Raw genomic sequence first — 16,934 nt, forward strand, 5'->3', positions numbered from 1 at the left:
CGAAAGCTTTAAATCGAAATTTAAATTAAAACAAACTTCATCATTAGACCTCCTTTGCCAGTACCGAAATATAATAATAGGGTTTTTCCCCTTTTTTCTGGCAACAAAACTGCTGTACGCCTTTTGGCGTCATCTGGTCTAGCACCATTTGAGACGAGGCTAAAAAGAAAGCTGTCTCTGGTGTGGACCAATCAGTTTCAAGGACAATGCATATATTATCAGAGTATGTTTTTTGTTTGCATTTTGACTGCAAGTATTGTGGTTAATGCAGACATGAGTCCTTGTAAAAGGTTTCAGTTTTGTTGCCAGAAAAAAGGGGGAAAACCGCTATTAGTAAAACAAACTTGATTTGGAGCTTTCGGTAAAGTCACGTAGAAAGAACAGTAAATCAAATACTAGCATACGACGTTTCGATTGCAACACACGGACGGACGGACAAACGGACGGACGATATAATCTATTGTAGGCTGGTCCACTTCGTTCCTACCAGTAAAAGTTGGTATTATTCTACTTTACCGAGTGTTGACATCCCTAGCGTTTAACAGCACTGCCTTTTTTGTATTTCGATTGTCAGCCAACACCGGTTACAAACCGTAGTCGAGGAACACTGATTGTTCTCTTTTAGCCCCCCCCCCCCCCAACACGTTCCATTCACTGGCTACCACATTCAGAAAAGCCCCCCCCCCTCCCCCCCCCAAACTCAACCAAAAAAACCTCCTAAACTCAGCCAAAAACCCTCCAAAACTCATCCAAAACTCCCCTAAACTCAGCAAAAAAACCCCTAAACTCCGCCAAAAACCCTCCTAAACTCATCTAAAACTCCCCTAAACTTAGCAAAAACCCCCCCTAAACTCAGCCAAAACCCCCCCTAAAACTCAGCCAAACCCCCCCCCCTAAAACTCAGCCAAAACCCCCCCAAAAACTCAGCCAAAACCCCCCTAAACTCAGCCAAAAAAACCCCTAAACTCAGCCAAAACCCCCCTAAACTCATCCAAAAAAACCCCTAAACTCAGCCAAAAACCCCCCTAAACTCCGCCAAAAACCCTCCTAAACTCATCCAAAACTCCCCTAAACTCAGCCAAAACCCCCCTAAACTCAGCCAAAACCCCCTCTAAAACTCAACCAAAACCCCCCCTAAAACTCAGCCAAACCCCCCCTAAACTCAGCCAAAAAAACCCCTAAACTCAGCCAAAAACCCCCTAAACTCATCCAAAACTCCCCTAAACTCAGCAAAAAACCCCCTAAACTCCGCCAAAAACCCTCCTAAACTCATCCAAAACTCCCCTAAACTTAGCAAAAACCCCCCCTAAACTCAGCCAAACCCCCCCCCCTAAAACTCAGCCAAACCCCCTCCCTAAAACTCAGCCAAAACCCCCCCGAAAACTCAGCCAAAACCCCCCTAAACTCATCCAAAAAAACCCCTAAACTCAGCCAAAAACCCCCCTAAACTCCGCCAAAAACCCTCCTAAACTCATCCAAAACTCCCCTAAACTCAGCCAAAACCCCCCTAAACTCAGCCAAAACCCCCTCTAAAACTGAGCCAAAACCCCCCCTAAAACTCAGCCAAACCCCCCTAAACTCAGCCAAAAAATTCCCTAAACTCAGCCAAAAACCCCCTAAACTCAGCCAAAACCCCCCTAAACTCATCCAAAAACACCCCTAAACTCAGCCAAAAGCCCCCTTCATATGCGCATCTCTAGTGTCTTCATCCTCCCACTCCCAGCCCCGCCCCCCTCCTCCTCTATCTCTCCTCCCTGGATCCTCCCCCGTCTCTTACCTATATAGCCCCTTGTTACAGCAGCTCTTTTGCCCACTTCAGCATTTGTTTTGTGCTGTGGTTGTCCCGCCTGATGACGGACGCTTGTGTTGCGCCCGAAACGTCGTGATTTATTATTTTATTTCTATTATTATTTCAATCATTTTTTTATTTGTTTTTATTCTTTATTTTTATTTTCACCTACGTTACTTTACCGAAAAAACCTAAGAGTATGAATCCTTGCAGTCACGAAAGCTTCAAATCTAGAATTAAAAAGAATTAAAACTATGCTATTACTTTGCACGGTAAAGCTCAACAAAGCGGCTTAGGGGCCGTCCATAAATGACGTCACGCGATTTTGGACGATTTTGGACCCCCCCCTCGTCACACGGCGTCACAAAAAGTCCCCCTCAAATATGACGTCACAAAGCTCTGTCCACCCCACACCCAAAACAAAACATGCTTCAAATCGCTTTAAATTATTGTCATTGTAGTGCGTATTTAATGTGGCGCTGCACTCTGATGTTTATTAAAAAGTATATTTAATTAAGTAGCTCGTGTCGTCTATATTCATTTAAAGTTGTGCATTTTGATGTGACGTCACATTTCTCAACCTCACACATCGTCCAAATGTCTGACCCCCCCCTAGGTGCGTCACGTCATTTGCGCAACTTTAAATAAATATAGACAACACGTTCTACTTAATTTAATAGACTTTTTAATAAATGTTTTCTCCTACAACATCAAAGTGCAGCACCACATTAAATACGCACTACAATGACAATAGTTTAAAGCGATCTGAAGCATGTATTTTTTTTGGTGGGGGGGGGGCAGAGCTTTGTGACGTCATATTTGAGGGGGGGTCTGACTTTTTGTGACGCCGTGTGACGAAGGGGGGGGGGGGTTAAAAATCGTTCAAAATCGCGTGACATCATTTATGGACGGCCCCTAAGAGACATCACAGCCCAGTGTGGCATATCAGTGGCGATGTATATTAATTGTATCTTCAAATTGCTCAACACGTGGCAATGACACCGTCCCCAGACGAAATAAAAACAAAACTAACTCCTCAATTTCTCCAAAATGAGTGTGAAATATCTTCACGGAAATCAAGTGGTCAATTTCCTTCTAAAAGGGAGAGGCAATCTCAGAGGTCAGACGGAGGAGGTCCTAGGGCAGGGGTCGGCAACCTACGGCTCCGGAGCCGCATGCGGCTCTTTGCGGGCTGCTTCTTGACGATATGTACGTATGTACAGTATGTACATAGATGCATTGCGGCTCTTGAAATACTGAATTTTGTACCGAATTGGAAAAAAATGGCTCTTCTTGTTATTTTGGTTGCCGACCCCTGTCCTAGGGGCAGAGCGTCCAATAAATATTCCGAGGAGCAACGCGCCACCCCAGCCTGGGCGTGCCGCAACGTTGTCGCGTGGTTTGCCGTTGACGTGGCCGACAGAGAGACGCCGCTTCGTACGGGTCCCTGGAAGTTCTTATTGCGCACAGCCGGAACAGGGCTGCTGCAATTCCTCGGTCACAATCGTCGTGGGGCAGTTGCAGGCAGCGGGGCGCTTTTGGCAATTTAAACACAGGAATTTTTAATTGTGTTCACAGAGTTCAATAAGTGACCTTTTGCGGGACGTCAACAGTTACCCCCGCCCCTCCAGTCATAGGAATGTGGAATTTCCACCATTTTCTCGGCACTTGTAAACAGGAGATAATCACCGACTCAAAATGCTAATTTTAGCGAAAAAATACACTTTGATCTTTTTTATGACGAGAATAATTAGGCTCTTCATTTATACAGGAGAGCCTCACTGCATCTCAATACTCTTTGGAGAGACGTGCATGGGCAGTGTTATTTATACATCGGCCCATGCAATTTGTTCATGATCCTCTTTGATTCAAGGCCGGGACCCAGGAGGTCACGGCCAAAAGCCACAAAGCCTGTCTGATGGCCTTTTAGGTTGAGGCATTTGACAAGGCCGAATCTTCCAGGTTCGAGGATGAGCTTTCAAAGTGAGCAGAGCTCTTCTTGTTGCAGTTCGGAAACTATCGAACTGCACTGAAATCAAGCTGATCATTAGCATCCACTGTCATTAAGTGACCCAGATAAAAAGATGCGATAACACTGAAGTATCAGAACAGATCGCTCAGGAATCCATCTGCTAAACAGTATGGAACGCAACTCAGTGCACCGTTGTCGAGGAGATTTGATAACAAATACGAAAACGGGTTTGGTTTTCTGAGTGTCAGCATCAATGTGTGGCCTGATAAACAAGTTCTGCTGGGTTGACTGACGTTAAAGAAGAGATCCATCCACCAACACCTAGGGTCCCATTCAGTGCAGTGCACAATGATGTTCGTGCTATTTCTGAAGGTGCCGCTTCGGAAAATGCACATTGCAAGATTTCAGTGGGGGAAATCAACGCCCTGATCCGTTTTCCCAGCCTCGGTGGTCCTGGGAGTGCAGGCACCTCAGTCTGTCACGTAAATACATAGTTCAGCTACCCCCCCCCCCCCCAAATAATATTTTATATTCCCACGTCCTCTCAAGATGTCTATTTCCTCTCTCAGATGAAACAAAACGAGTGTTACGGCAAGAGATTCCCCTCCTGTTGAAGCGTGGCATCTCATTTAATTCAGATGCGTTTAATAGTTTTTTTCTTCTTTTTTCTGGCAACAAAACAAACTTTTTACAAGTAATTACGATATCGAGTCGGGCCCTGAATACCGTACAAGCCGATTCACGTTTTGTAATTGTGATGACGCCCGTCTCCACGGCTGTTGTGATTTGAATCCAAGGGCCTCGGCGATGCTGGGGATTCTGGCCCTGACACAAGTCGTTACCAAGTTGACTCGAGAAGCTTGGAACTCGAGCTGAAGACCAACTTTAGTCGGTAAAAAAAACAAGTGGTGCTTCAATCTTAATTTTAGAACTTTCGTGACTGCAGGAATTATTATTTGTTTCTTTCGGTTAAGTCACGTCTAAAGATAAAGTAATAAATTAAATTAAATAATAGAATACGACGTTTCAATTGCAACACAAGCAATCATCATCAGGTATAATGAAATAGCGACATAAAATCTAACCAGAAAACTATAGACAGACATATTAGCAGACAGATATCACCAAGATACATAGCGAGAGCAACACAGGTAACAGAGAGGGGTGATCGTCTCTGTGTGGTGGCCTTAAATAGACAGAGGGGGGGCGGAGGCAGAGAGAGGGAGGAGGGTTAGAGAAAAAATTAGCATATCAATGAGTGGTCAACAGACGTGGTGCTGCGAATGCGATGGCATGGCAAGCAAGCCTGAAAATCAGGAGAAGGACACACTAAAATTAAATAACCTAGTAAAATATCGAAATGTAATGTAATACAACACAGAGGGTCGGTCAACACACAATTAACGCATAGCCTGGTTGATTACGTATTTCAAAGATTGCTAAGTTAGAATTTAAGTGTGAACAATCTAAAGAGAGGACACAGGCAGAGAAAACAAGTCGCCAGAGAGAGAGAAAAAAGATAAGCTTAAAACTTCCCCGTAGAAGTGGTTCAATCTAAATTTTGATGATGATTGCTTGTGTTGCAATCGAAACGTCGTATTCTATTATTTAATTTAATTTATTACTTTATCTTTAGACGTGACTTAACCGAAAGAAACAAATAATAAGTGGTGCTTCCATGATTTCCCAAGGCACCGAAGTTACTATGCTGCGAGTTGAACAGGCTTTAAATCAGAAATTATTTTCCTAGTGAGGATTTTCCCAGCAATATTTTTCGAGTGAGATGAAACACTCAACGCCTAACACCTTTTGATTTCCAACGTGTTTGGTGACCTAATTTGGGCTCCAGGCCAAAATGGCAACAACCTACTGGAGTTCACCAACACGAGATGGAAACTTTGCATCGGCATAGGGGGGGGGGGGCGTGAATGCTATGGCTTAATTTGAATATATTTTTAATATGCCCGAGTCAACTTGTGTAACAGGAAATGCATTTTTTTTTATTTGCGATTGATTATGTTTGTAGAACTATTTTGGTTACGTCATGCGGATATTTAAGTTCGAATCACTGTTTGTTTTTGCTATTATTTCAATTTTATTTGTATTTGCTTCATTGTCCAGTTATCAGCACCATATTCTCCGAATAAGAAGACAATCCGGAAAGGTTATTTTAAATGTATATTGAGTTTGTGAACCTAAGATAACCTCACTGAGTCTCATGACTCTTGCATATGGCTGCAGTGGTATCCGTCTAGTGCCGGGCTTTCAAGTTTGTATTTGTTTAAGAGGTGATATCATATGCTATACGAGGGATCTAGCACTGTGGTTCTTCATGTGTGCTTTGAGTGAATAAGAGAGAGGGAGAGAGAGTAAGTGACCTGGGGTAATCTTGCGGTGTGACTATACAAAGACCGCAGCGGTGTCTTCACAACAACACCACTCAGTGAGGCTATCCTTGGTAAACAAACATAATATAAATACAAATTTACTTTCCCGGTTAGTCTTCTTATCCGGTGTTGATAAGAACTGGACAATGAAGCAAATAAAAATAAAATTAGTTAAAAGCAAAACCAAATATAAATTAGAGCTAAAAAAGCATCGGCATTATGTAACAAAAATAGTTCTATAAACATAATTATAAATTGTAAATACAAATTATTTCCTGTTACACAAGTTCGCTCGAGCATATTTAAAAATATATATGTATTCAAATTAAGCCACAGCATTCACGTTTCCCCCCTCTCTATCCCAACGCCAAGTTTCCATCTCGTGTTGGTGAACTCCAGTTGATTGTTACCATTTCGGGCGGGAGTCCCAATTTCTCATGGGGCAATTTTGCTTCACGGAGGCAGCAGCAGCATTGCCTGTACGTGAGAATGTTGGTGCAATTTCGTTACCAAACACGTTGCAATCAAAAGGTGTTAGGCGGTTGGAGCATTTCATTTCACTCGCAAAATATTGCCAGGAAAATTCTCACTCGTAAGTATTTCTAATTCAAGCCTCTTGCAGTGTGTCGTGTACCGGGTGATCTATTGTGCAGTAGTGCCCTTGGCATCACCGGCACGTCCTTGGCGTGGTGTTCGTCTACGCCAGTGGGTTTTTACCTTTACTGCTGCCTTGCACCCCCTTGGTTCTCAATCGTTACAACATGTGTAATGTTAATACATACATCGGGGTTTGATGAAACAAAGTGGTTGTACTTGCGTGCCCGTGCTTTATTTGTGTTTCGATTATTTACCTTCTAAAAAAGATCTGGTCATGTCTCGCACCCTCAGATAGGGCATCTCGCATCCCCAGGGGGTGCAGCGTGCACCCCAGGTTAAGAAGAACCGCTGCTATACACAGAGCGGCAGTCTGTGTATAGCACGGAACCCAGTCCCCGCTCCGTGCGTTTTCAGCACCGCGCGCGCCGCCTCGACCATTTTTGGGTGGGCCGACAACCCCAGCTGCTCGGCTGCCTCAGCCACTGCTCTGGGAGTTCGCTCTATGAAGACCCCGTGAAGTGGCCATGGCATTCAAGATGGGCTCGTGCTCGAGAGAGGGCCTCCCCTGGATGGTATTTGTGTGCTTCTTCTGGGTTGTCTGGTACCGGTGGAGTGGACTGCTGCTCGTTTCCAACCCAGTAACTCTGCTCTGTGCTTTTACCCAATTGTCACTCAACTCCACAAACTTGCTGTCACTAAACCTAGCACATGATGCATTAGACTTTACAAACTATTACAATATAAATCCATACTTGATATCCTACTAACAAATTCACCCAGGTAGCCTTCTCAGCGACCATGCTATTATCTTTGGCATTCATCATGCAAAAAGAACTGAAGCACTCCATGCAATTATTATAAAACGGTCTTTAAAACATTTTGACCTTCAAGCATTTAAGCATTACAATCTCCAATCTGACTGGGACACGGTGAGCAGAATCCCAGTTTTCGAAAGTGCTTGAATATATTTTAAGAACCAATTCATAAAAATAATTGACAAACATGCCCCTTCAAAAAAAATACAGAATAAATGGTAATCGTCCACCTTGGTTTGATCCGAACATTTCTGAATTAATGAAACTAGAGATATAGCCTGGAATACAGTAATCCCTCGCCACTTCGCGGTTCAAGTTTCGCGGCCTCAGTGCATCGCGGATTTTTCGAACTGATTTAAAGGCCTCATTATACCTGTGCAGTAACACCATCATCATCATTCATCATTACATTCATCGAACTGCACAGGTCTGTCATCGTCGTCATTGTCATCGTCATTGTCATCGTCGTCGTCGTCATTACTGGAGTCAAGTCTCAAGATACTACTGTCATTGGTGAGTGTAGAACACCATAATACGTATCGTATGAGAGAGAGAGAGAGATTGAATGTATAATATTAAGGTTTTATAATTAAATAGATTTAAGTAAAATATATATATAAAGTATAAATATACATATTTTAAACATTCTGGTACCCACACACACATATACGGAAATTCCTAGGGGGCCAATCCTACTTCGCGGATTTTCACCTATCGCGAGGGGTTCCGGTCCCCATTAACCGCGATAAACGAGGGATCACTGTAATGCAAAAAACATAAAATAACCTTCCTGATTGGATCAATTATAGAACTATAAGATATAGATGTGTACTCACCAAGCAATACACGCTGCATTTTCTGACTATCAACAAACTATTCTAAATTCACAAACATATTTTTCTGGCAAACGTTCAACTCCATTGAAAACAACGGAAAAATAAATACTCTTCCAAAAAAATTATTCATGGATGGCAAAGAACTGTTCACGAAACAAGACATTGTCAATGGATTTTCTTCTCACTTTGGATGAGCAGGGTACATCTTTGACAATACACACCAGAGTAAAATATCTCCGAATACTCCACCACTTTTTCAGACTCTGCCTCCTCGACAGACCTGTTCTCCACCTGAGGACGGCTACTTGCGTTGTGGCCGAAACGTCGTGAGAATTATTTTATTATGTTTTATTTTTTATTATTTTATTATTTCCATTCTACGTGACTTTACCGAAAGAACCAAGAAGATACTCCACCACTGTTCACATCACTTCTTACTCTTCACACACCAACCCTAAACATGTTAAACTCATCGTCCACACTTCTCCTTTAATCCCATATGTGAACTGGATGTATTGCATAAGCTAGCATCAATTAAGGCATCATCATCATCCACGGGAGAAGATGAGTAGCCTACGTTTGCACTTGTGGCTATGGCAGATCTCATCTACAAACCCCGCAAACATTTTGAACCTCTCACTTGCTGAAGGTACATTTCTGCTAGAGTGGAAAACTGCTCTCATTCGTCCAGTATATACAATGGCTCGAAAGAAGACCGTAACATTATAGACCAATCTCTATTCTTTCACCAATTACTAAAGTATTCGAAAAATACCTAAATCACAAATAAACTGCTACCTAAATAGTCACGATCTCAAATCTTGATTTAAAGCTTTCATGACTGCAGGGATTCATATTATTGGTTCTTTCTGTAAAGTCACGTAGAAGGAAAATAATAAAAATATCAATATAAAATAAAAAAAATTCTCACGACGGTTTCGACTGCAACACAAGCAATCATCATCAGGTGTGAAATCCACAGAAAGATCTGCACTACATCAATTATGGATGTTTCCAATTTTATCATCATCAAGAACCTGGATAAAAGCCATTATTGCTGTTGCACTATTCCTCGAATAGTCACAAGTCTTTGACACCGTTGACCGTGATATTCTATTCACAAGGCTTTGTCAACTCAACATTTCAAATAGTACAAAATAGTTTAAGAGCTACCCCTCAGACCGTTCTCAAAAGGTTCATAGTGATAACATCTCGTCCACAAATATTACAATAACAAAGGGTGTTCCACAAGGTTGCATGCTGGATCAATTTCTGTTCTCATTATATTTAAACAATCTTGGACTAAAATTAAATCACTCAGAATTAAAGTATCAGGTAAATCTCCAAACGAAGTCAAACATAATTTAAAATACCATTTGGATTTAATTCAACATCAATTGTCATCACCAAAAATTATCCTAAATAAAAAAACGAAGATCATGCTCTTTAAAAAAAAATCTAGCTTCATTCTCTTAACTTATTACGGATATCAGATGCAGCATCATTGAACAAACGGAGTGCTTCAAATACTTGGGTTTTACTGATTGATTAAAAACTAACAATTCCAACACAATTGTAATCACATCTCAATTTATTTAAATAAAATCGGGTTTTATATAGAAACAAACATTGTTTTCCCATTCGATTACACCTGCAAATTGTTGAAGCTATCATGCTACCGCTGTTTGACTGCTGTGCCGCTGCTTACAGATTAGCTACTAATGAATCACTAAACAGACTAAACCCACTTTTTAACACGTAGGCTAGACCGGGAGCAAGAGGAGAGCCTCACCATTCTGGCAAATCGCCCGATGAAGCTGGATGTAATTACCAGCGAAACGTCGTACTACTCAAATTTTAAATGATGTTGATTCGCTCTTCAACACACCGGTGGGCTAAAGAAGTAAATTATTTTGTCCTTTGTAAACGTGACATTTTTTACTGTTTGGCCGTGTGGGGTGGTGGATTGTTACGACACATTTATAAATAACCCGATCTAACCCAAAAAACATTATTATGAATAAACCCACTTTGTCATTCTGCTCTTCGATTGGCACTAATCTAATCTCACATAACTTGATGCAAGAAGAAATCTACACTGGGCGCTGTTCATCCATAACATCATTATTGGCAAATCTGTGCTATACTCAGCTAATTCATTAACCCCATTGTCAAATCCAAGACGCCTAAGACAGCCATCTAATAGCTTTTAAACTATCCCAAGAACAAGAACTGGAATGGGTGACATAGCCTTTGACGTTGCAGTACCAACGTTTTGAACAACCTCGTTTCCCCCCTTAACATTATAAATCTTCCTTCAAAAATATTTTAGAGGAGAAGATTCGTGCTGGATACAACCACATTTTCTCATGCGATTTGTAAATTTCATCCTTACCTATGTATCGATAGTTCAATTTGAATGTACAATTTTATTGGGGGGCTGTGTGTTATCTTGGTGTGGTATGGAACTAGTTTTTCTGTTGTTTTACTCCATTTCCCAAGCTTGGGAGTTGATGTACTTTATGTAATTTGAGCTTATATACGATATTTATTTGTTTGTTTTAGGGGTACCACGGTGGTGTGATGTTTTATTCCTCACCTGGAATGCAGGAGGTCGGTGGTTCGATCCCTACCCTGATTCCTGCTGTATATTTGGAGTTTGCATGTCTCTCTCTCTCTCCCCGTGGTCACGTGGATTTTTTTCTCTGGTTCCTCCGGTTTTTCCCTCCACATTTAGAAACATTCGTTGAGATTATTTTGATTATTTGGCTGCGATAAATTTCCATATGGCAAGCCACGTCGTTGAGCTATCATTTGTGGCCAAGTTCCTTCTGAGAAAAGCGTATAGCTCAGCGGGCTGTTACTTGGTAAAATATAAGTAAACTTTTATTGGAATATTTATATTTTTTGTGATTTTCTTTCCTTTCCAATACTCTTGTTTTTGTACCGTTCTGACAGGCCCCTCGTGGACGTCTGTGAAAAAGAGCTTCATAGCTCATCGGATTCCTCCTGCAGTATAAATAAATATTCTGATATTGCCTTGGTCATTTTGGTGACCCAGAATCCCTCTTGCAAATGAGACTCAGTCCCGGCTTCCTGAGTTCTCACCCCGGTTGAACAAAAGTCAACTTAAAGTGGCGCCCGACGTCCGCGCAACATCAAAACGCATGATTCTAGACAGCCAGAGAACCAGAGACAATTGCCGAACCGCAACCTCGCAGTGGCTTTGCTGCACCCTCTGATACAAACAACAGCGACCTCAGGCCTCCCTCCTACCCTCCTCCTCGTGTCAACGCTTGTTTCATCCCAGACTTCCCCCGATGCAAAGCAGCGGCTCCACCCTCATTGTCGCCCTAGAGGCTTCCTGGCCCGTGTTGACCCTGCTGGCAACCACTAAACCCCGACATTTAAAGGTTTGATCAAGCGCGTTTCCTCAGACCCGTCGCCTCGTCTCCTTTTCCTCACAAAATGCGTTGCCTAGCTGCCTGTCATCAACAACACAACGTCGTGCGCAATACGTGCGGCGACATCGTCACCAGTCAAGCGCATGTGCCTGGCCCCTTACCGCTAACACGTGAGAAAATAGTGAAGAATACTGAAGGTTTTTTTGGGTTAAATCGCGGTGACGAGATGTTAACTCCTTCGCCTGCTATACAGGTGGTCGTGGGATCGATCCCGAACTTGACACCTGCTGTATATATGGAGTTTGCGTGTCTCTCTCTCCCCGTGGCCGCGTAGATTTTTCTCCGGGTCCTCCGTTTTTCCCCCCTAGACATTTAGAATCGAGTTTAACACGTAGGCTTTCGAGACCAATATTATCCATCATATTGGTTTTTAGGGTCAGATTGTGTAAATATGAATATGTCGTTAAACCCGCCACCACCTGACATAGGCAATTGGTAAGGTTTGTCACGGAAACAAAACGTGCCAATTCGTTACTAGTTCAGTACACCGGTGTGTTGGAGAGTAAACCCACGATATTTACAATTTGAGTACGACGTTTTTCCAGTAATTACACCCAGCCTCATCAGGCGATAGGCAGAATTGTGAAGAAGTCCTCCTGTTTCGGTTTAACGACACAATTATATTTACGTGATCTAACCCAAAAAAAACCCTTTAGTTAATACTTAACAAAGGTGATGTGGAATATTTCATAAATTAAACATAACCATTGAGAAAATGTAAATCTGGGCAAAGGTGGTGCACGTGCGTTCTGCGCGAATCAACAGACTCCCTGACCCATAACACAGCACACTTAGACAAGAGATTTTGGTATCGATGGGTAATATATTGGCGTCGAGATCACGTGTTGCGCCCTAATACTTGCCAAGGAATGTATTCCTCCATAAATACTTCACATGCCCTTTTAAACATAACGTTAGAAACGAGGCAACTCAGTATTGAACCTTGGTATTCTGCGATTGGCCATGATACGCACTGCTGGATGAAAGCCTTCCAACACCATGTCAGTCCAGTGGTTTATTAGGTCATACTTCACCAGCCAATGTGGGTTTGAAGGGTTAGGGTTAGGGGTTAGGATTAATGGTTAGGGGTTAGGGGTAGGAGTTAGAGGTTAGGGTTTAGAGTTAGGGGTTCGGTTTAGAGTGGGGCTCAGCATCGGTTCAGAACTCACCACTGACACGAGGCATGCCCAAACACCGCACCACCACTCCAGCGGTAAGGTTCCAAAAAAATGTGAGGTTGTGAGTTCGGATGAGGCATTTCATTTTTAAGGGGAAGGGGGTTGTTTGGGAAAAGGAAGGTAGGGGGTGAGGGGGAAGTGAAATCCTGCTCTGAATAGGACGCAGATTTAACAGCGTGTGCAGAGGTGCTCACAAAGAGTAGGAAAGCACGACTCACCATCATGCTCTATGTGTGTACGTATGTTGAACTTTTTTCATACCGTACGTAGCCAACCGTGCTTAATCGGAAGTGCGGGGGGAAGAACAACAGACTAAACACAAAAGGAAGTTATTGCATGCATGTCATGTATTGGTGAAAACCCCATCACAAAAAGGAACATATTTGAAACCTCAGCGACATCCTGCACTTCAAGTGCGGCAAAACTTTGTAAACATTAAACCGCACCACCTTTTTCATTTAATACGTCCATGGGATATATCTTTTTACAGAATCAATTCACAGCTCTTTGTCAAACCATTCGTAGATGAAGGCCTCCCCCACGCCGTGTCGGCCAGGGTTTTTTTGTACGTATGTATGTTGAACTTCTTTCGCACCGTACGTAGCCAACCACGCTAAACGGATGTTCGGGGAAAGGACAACAAACTAAAAACAAAAAGCAGTACAAAAATGAGTTTTCAATCCAGATGATTTAAAAGTGCATAGCTCCTGCAGCTTCCTAATATCGGAAGGAGGAGCGTTCCAGACGGCTGGAGAAGCGCATCTGAAAGTGCGCGACGCGGTGACCATCTTTGTTTGATGGCCCACACTAAAGTCGCTTCTGCGCGGATGACCAGAGTTTGCGTGATGGTTTATAGCTGCTTGGCGAGATGAGCAAGGTATCGTGGTTCATTTGTGGCAAGCACTTTGTGTGTTATGAGTGCGACCTACTTTGTGGGGGCAGAAGTCGATGTGTGATATCCGCTTCCGTCCGACCGGATATTTCTTGTTGCGGCAAATCTGCGTTCAATGGGTGATGGAGTTTTCCGTAGGGGGGCGTCCATAAATGACGTCACGTGATTTTGGCCGATTTTTGCCCCCCTCCCCACCTCGTCACACGGCGTCACAAAAAGTCAGACCCCCCTCAAATATGACGTCACAAAGCTCTGCCCCCCTACCCCAAAACCATATTTCCATTTTGAAAATAAAACATGCTTCAAATCACTTTAAACTATTGTCATTGTAGTGCGTATTTAATGTGGTGCTGCACTCTGATGTTGTAGGAGAAAATACGTATTAAAAAGGAGGCGTTGGAAAGTTGAAAATATTCAACGTCTAACTAAAACTGCAGATGTTCACAATATTATATTGAAATTCTCTTATAGTTATAAAATATTAAAAGTAATTATAACTATAAAAAATACTTGAAACGTTGTAGTAGAACGAAGCAAAATGGAGAGTACAATTATAACAATCACATATTCATTCCACAGAATGAAAAGCCCTGGTAGAATCATTAAAATAAAAATGTTTAATAACAATCATTCAAAAAATATTTTAAATTTATGCTTCTCCATTATCCCATAGAGAAGTAAAATGCTCCTTCATGGAATAAATAAAAGGTGATCTTAGTAAATTTAAATAATCAAATAGTTAATCATGAAAATTAATCTAAATAAGTTTTGTTATAACAATTATATTGTTTATATGTATTTAAAGTTGCGCATTTTGATGTGACGTCACATTTCTCAACCCCCCCCCCCCCTTCGTCACACATCGTCACAAATGTCTGACCCCCCTCCCCCCTAGGTGCGTGACGTCATTTATGGATGTCCCTAGTCAGGCGCCCTCGTTTGTGGAATGTCTTGACCAGATTCGTTAGGGACGCTCCCGTCTGTCGGGTTTTTTAGGGCTCGTCTGAAAACACATTTAAATATCTCTTGCGTATCCGTCTGTGTTAAGGGCTGTTTTCCTCTTGGTTTTGATGTTAAGGCTGTTTTTTTACTGGGATTGTGTTGTAAAGCTATATGATGCCTTGTGTGAATGTCGCTATATACAACTCAGTTTGACTTCATAAGCTCAGTCGGAATGAAACTGGCCAAAACGACTTTTAAAAAGTCGAGAAGCGAATAGCACTTAGTGGGAAGTCAAGTGTGGCTATGGGGACGTCGGCTCCTGCTCAAGCGAGCATTCGAGCAGCACTTGCGTCTGTGAGTGGGGGTGCGGGAATGGGGGTTCTGAGCAAGTTGTGGAAATTCCACATTCCCATGGCAGGAACCAACCTATCCTTTGCATTACCACTGTATCAGTCACGTGAGAACGCAGAACACGGAACAACAGTTGAGCAGACAAAGCCAAGACACGGAAAGTTTTAAATATTATAATTTATTATTATTCATGCCTCACCATGCATATCTCGGATATAAGTTAGCTTATTTTGAAATGTTAACTCTTGTGTAAAAGTATTTTTTAAAGGGAAAGTTCCATAGCACATCAAAGTATATATCTTGAACGACATGTAACACATTGGTAATATTTGAAATCGCATTGAACAAAGCCTTGACCATTTCTCTTTGCATTATGTATGACAAACAATAAAACGGCAATTTAAATAATAAATATACGTGTGGTAGTTGAATATAACGGGTATAAAACACATCATTCGTATGACGTTAGTAACAGCCATTGAAAATACATATTTTAAGTTCCAACATAGCTGGTACAACGAACTATATAATGCATTACAAGCATTAGGTAAACGGAGCATTACAATGCAAACGTGTAATGTGTACACATCCGGGTCGCCCGTGCAAAAACACAGGACTCGTGCACCGTTATAACGCAAAAGGCGTACCGCTATAACGCGAAACGCGCACTGCTGTAACCCGAAACGTGCACCGCTATAACGCGGAGCGTGCACCGTTATAACGCGGTTTCTGAGCAGTCGACGACGAACTACTTTACTGAGCTGCGCCGCTGGGCGGAGTGATACGATAACCCAGCGGCGACGTACCCTCAGCTATTTGTGCCGCCATCTCACTGCGTGGTGTGCGCAGTAATCGTAGTAAATCTCATCTCGCCAATCCTCATCGTTGCATCATTTAGAGGGGGAATACGTCCTCGCGAAACGAGGACTTGCTGTCTAAACATATTCAGTTGTTGCGTGACATAGCCACTGAGAATCTGGCACTTGGGAAAGTGGCTGCTTGAATTGGCCGTAACAGAGCACCCTGTCGGGACAGCCCTGGCCCGGGCCTTCATATCCCTAAACTCCACCAGAGACTAAAATAAGTTTCCCAAACTTACCAAGGGTTTACATGCCGAGCCCAAACCACTCACTACGGTAACTGCAAACGGAAGCACAGGAGCAAGTAACGCGGCACATGATTGAGCAAATAACGCAGCCAGCTCTCGGCTAAGTTCGTCTCAGGCGGGTAGCAACAATAGAGCTGAAAAAGCGGAACCGTGCAATGTAATAAATTATAAATAATTATAATAAAAATGATTATGATCGTCGAGGTTGTGGAAAAGACAGGTTCCCCTCCAAGCAAGGGAGCTCGTGAAGCGTCCGTGGATGTCGCCTCTGCTGGGGGTGCTTCGCCTGACCGCGCGTTGATCGCCACGGGGGCGATTGCCTTTGTCCAACGATCCCAATAGTGCGAATAAATAAATAAATAGCTATTCTGATCCTGATCTTGATAAATAAATTATGAATAATTTAATTCGTGCTCGTGTAGCTGCAGATTTAATGGCTTTCATCGGAAAGTGGGATTTTGGCCGGACGTATCACGACCAGAAGGGACGATGAATGATGATCGATGGACGATGACCGATGGAAGATGACCGATGGAAGATGATCGATGGACGATGATGATCGATGGACGATGACCGATGGACGATGATCGACGACCGTAACGG

The sequence above is a fragment of the Lampetra planeri genome, chromosome 54 (genome assembly GCF_965212315.1).
Source record: "Lampetra planeri chromosome 54, kcLamPlan1.2.h2, whole genome shotgun sequence".
Taxonomy (NCBI): Eukaryota; Metazoa; Chordata; class Hyperoartia; order Petromyzontiformes; family Petromyzontidae; genus Lampetra; species Lampetra planeri.